The 4,242-nt window shown below is 53.6% G+C and overlaps 1 long non-coding RNA gene across 1 annotated transcript; it reads right to left on the reverse strand.

The window, feature by feature from the left end:
- Positions 1 to 3,897, reverse strand: LOC149866666 (uncharacterized). The gene is made up of 3 exons (XR_016441683.1): positions 3,762 to 3,897; positions 3,431 to 3,589; positions 1 to 241 (listed from the first exon to the last, which is right to left on the reverse strand). It is a non-coding gene; the product is annotated as an uncharacterized LOC149866666 (long non-coding RNA).
- Between the last annotated feature and the right edge of the window lie 345 nt (positions 3,898 to 4,242).

A 4,242-nucleotide genomic window follows, 5' to 3' on the forward strand; every position in this document is an offset into this window, starting at 1 on the left:
AGCGCTGGAGTTCTGCTGTCAACGGCCAGTCGAAGCTTCTTTCAGTGTGATGTTGCTTTAGACAGGGGTAGCTAGGTGGTCCTTCTTGCTGGATCGGCAGGGTGCTGGTCAAGTCAGAGGGCACCATTGGGGTCAATCTCCACTGCCTTTTATCCCTCTGTGAAAGACTTCGGTGACTCCCCAGTTATCGGGCTTATCCAATCCAGGGGTTGTTGACCTTGTGGGACATCCTCCTTGGTGGCTGTTGGATGGCAGCTGTCAGCCCCAGGGGTCACAATTGCAAGTATGTGCAGTCTTATAGATTCATAGATTCATAGATGCTAGGGTCAGAAGGGACCTCAATAGATCATCGAGTCCGACCCCCTGCATAAGCAGGAAAGAGTGCTGGGCCTACATTACCCCAGCTAGATACACATCCAACCTTCTCTTGAATACCCCCAGGGTAGGGGAGAGCACCACCTCCCTTGGGAGCCCGTTCCAGACCTTGGCCACTCGAACTGTGAAGAAGTTCCTCCTAATATCCAATCTAAATCTGCTCTCTTCTAGCTTGTGGCCATTATTTCTTGTAACCCCCGGGGGGGCCTTGGTGAATAAATACTCACCAATTCCCTTCTGTGCCCCCCTGATGAACTTATAGGCAGCCACCAGGTCGCCTCTCAACCTTCTCTTGCGGAGGCTGAAAAGGTCCAGTTTCTCTAGTCTCTCCTCGTAGGGCTTGGCTTGCAGGCCCTTAACCATACAAGTGGCCCTTCTCTGGACCCTCTCCAGGTTATCCGCATCCTTCGTGAAGTGCGGCGCCCAGAATTGCACGCAGTACTCCAGCTGCGGTCTGACCAGCGCCCGATAGAGGGGAAGTATCACCTCCTTGGACCTATTTGTCATGCATCTGCTGATGCACGATAAAGTGCCATTGGCTTTTCTGATGGTTTCGTCACACTGCCGACTCATGTTCATCTTGGAGTCCACTAGGACTCCAAGATCCCTTTCCACTTCCGTGCCACCCAGCAGGTCATTTCCTAGGCTGTAGGTGTGCTGGACATTTTTCCTCCCTAGATGCAACACTTGGCATTTCTCCTTGTTGAACTGCATTCTGTTGTTTTTTGCCCACTTGTCTAACCTGTCCAGGTCTGCTTGCAGCTGTTCCCTGCCCTCCGGTGTGTCCACTTCGCCCCATAGCTTAGTGTCATCTGCAAACTTGGACAGAGTACATTTCACTCCCTCGTCCAAGTCGCTGATGAAGACATTAAAGAGTATCGGTCCAAGGACTGAGCCCTGCGGGACCCCACTGCCCACACTCTTCCAGGTCGAAACCGACCCATCCACCACGACTCTCTGGGTGCGACCCTCCAGCCAATTCTCCACCCACCGGACTGTGCAGTCATCCAAGTCACAGCCCCTTAACTTGTTCACCAGTATGGGGTGGGATACCGTATCAAAGGCCTTCCTGAAGTCCAAGTATACGACATCCACCCCTCCTCCTGCGTCGAGGCATTTTGTGACCTGGTCATAAAAAGAGACTAGATTGGTCAGGCACGATCTGCCTGCCACGAACCCATGCTGGTTTCCCCTCAGCATAATTTGTCCTGCTGGGCTCTCACAAATGTGAGCCTTGATAATTTTTTCAAAGACTTTGCCAAGGATGGAGGTGAGACTAACTGGCCTATAGTTGCCCGAGTCCTCCTTCCTCCCCTTCTTGAAAATGGGAACCACATTGGCCCTTTTCCAGTCCTCCGGGACTTGACCCGTGCGCCACGAGCGTTCAAATATTCCCGCCAGTGGCTCTGCAATGATGTCGGCCAGTGCCTTCAGTACCCTCGGATGGAGCTCATCCGGGCCTGCCGACTTAAAGGCATCCAGTTCTTCCAAGTGACCCTGCACCACCTCAGGGTCCACGCATGGAAGTCTGGTGCCTTGCTGCTGCCTCCCTACACTCCCAGGGAGAGACTTGTCATGCCTCTCGCTTAGGAACACTGAGGCGAAGAACTCGTTGAGGAGTTCAGCCTTGTCCCCTCTGTCCGTCACCAATTGTTTCTGCCCATTTAGCAGAGGTCCTATTCCTCCCTGGGCCTTCCTTTTACTCCCTATATATCTAAAAAACAATTTCTTATTGTCTTTTACTTGGGTTGCCATCCTCAGCTCCATGGTAGCTTTGGCCTGTCTAACTGTCTCCCTACAAGCACGAGCAGAAGAGGTATATTTCTCTTTGGTGATCTCTCCCTGTTTCCACTTTTTATGTGCTCCCCTTTTGGCCCTTAGTCTGCCCTGGATTTCTCTGGTCAGCCAGGGAAGCCTCCTGGCCCCTTTCCCTCTTTTACCTCGCATGGGGATCGTCTCGCTTTGTGCTTGAAGGATAGCTTCCTTAAGGCACAGCCACCCTTCTTGGGCTCCCATCATTTCAAAACTACTACTCTGCAGTGTGTCCTTCACTAATTGCCTGAGTTCACTGAAATCAGCTTTCCTAAAGTCCAGCACGTTCACCCTACTAGTTACCTTACCCACTCGATGCCTTATGTTGAATTGTATTTTTAGGTGATCACTGTCCCCCAGATGGCTACCGATCTGTAGGTCCCCTACTATGTCATCCCCCGTTGCCAATACCAGATCCAGTAAGGCATTCCCCCTAGTGGGACCATGTACCTCCTGCGTCAGGTGGAGGTCCTGTACACAGGTTAGAAACCTGCGTGAGCGGTGGGACTTTGCTGTCTGTGTCTCCCAACAGATGTCCGGGTAGTTTAGGTCCCCCATGACCACCGCCTCTTTAGCTTTTATGGTCTCCGAGAGTTGCCTCAGGAGCCCCAAATCTACTTCTTCCCCTTGATGTGGGGGTCTGTAGCAGACCCCTACCACCAAATCCTTTTCTCCTTGCCCCCCATGTAGCCTAACCCGCAGTTCTTCTACTTCCTCATCCTTTGATTCTGTCTTGATGAGGGTTGATGTATATTGCTCCTTAACATAGAGCGCAACCCCTCCCCCCTTTTTCCCCACCCTGTCCTTTCTGTACAATCTATAGCCCTCGATATGTACCGCCCAGTCATGGGATGAATCCCACCAGGTTTCCGTCAGCCCCACTAAGTCATAGGCGTTTAGTGCAACCAGGAGCGCTAGTTCATCCTGCTTGTTCCCCATGCTCCTAGCATTAGTATATAGGCACTTGAGCCCTGCGACTGGTGCCTGTGCTGCCCCCCCGCTCCAAGTCCCAAAGGGCTCTTTGTCTCTTACCTTCTCGTTCCTTACCTGTGCCGTATTGCTGTCCACCCCCTGTCTTTCATGTTCCCAAAGCTCTCTTTCTTCAGTCTGGGCTGTCCTTGTTGGTGCCACCTGGTTTGGTGGTCCACAGCTTCCCCCGCCCTCATCTTCCCCTCCCCCCGACGAGCCTAGTTTAAAGCCCGCCGGAGGAGATCCACCAACCTGTAAGGAAACACACGCTTACCTTTGGGGGACAGGTGAAGCCCATCCCAGCTGAGCATGTCCCTCGTTGTAATGTGTGGGTCATTGTCCAGGAAGCCGAAGCCTGCCTCGAGACACCACTGCCGAAGCCGCCAGTTGGTCTCTCGGATGCAGTTCTCATGCCATCTTCCGCGTCCGTTCACTGGTAGGATGGAAGAGAATACCACCTGTGCACCAAATTCCCTCAGCACGCCGCCCAGAGCCTGGTAGTCTGCCATCAGGTGATCGGGGGTTCTCCTGGCCGCATCATTAGTACCCACATGGACAAGGACCATGGGGTAGTAATCGGTGGGCTTGATCCTGGCCTGGATTACCTCTGTCACATCCCGAATCTTAGCTCCAGGCAGGCAGTAGACCTCTCGTGCTGAAGGGTCCTGGCGACAAATGGGCCTTTCCGCACATCTCAGGATGGAATCGCCTATGACGAGCACGCGTCTCCTCCTCTTCTGGGTCCTCTTGGATCTCTTGATCTGTTTGGAGTGTGAAGAATGTGGCGTTTCTTCCTGCCCAAGGGTTTCCTCCTCCCTTTCCACCTCCTGCAGAGTCGCCAAGGCCTCGTACCTGTTCTCCAGTCAGACTGGAGAAGCTGGTACCTGCTCGCTGCGAGCTGCTCCGGTCCTGGCTGTGACCGTCTGCCACTCTGCTGTGGAGGTCCTTCCCTGGGCTGCTTCTTCCTTGGGTGCCTGGTCCTGCAGGGAAAGGAAATAACTGTCAATTTCCTCCTCCGCCTCCCTGATCCCCCTCAGCCTGCTAACCTCCTCCCGGAGCTCCCTCACCTGTGCCTCCAGAGCCCTA

This window comes from Crocodylus siamensis, chromosome 4 (genome assembly GCF_052110815.1).
Source record: "Crocodylus siamensis isolate JL-2025a chromosome 4, ASM5211081v1, whole genome shotgun sequence".
NCBI lineage: Eukaryota > Metazoa > Chordata > Crocodylia > Crocodylidae > Crocodylus > Crocodylus siamensis.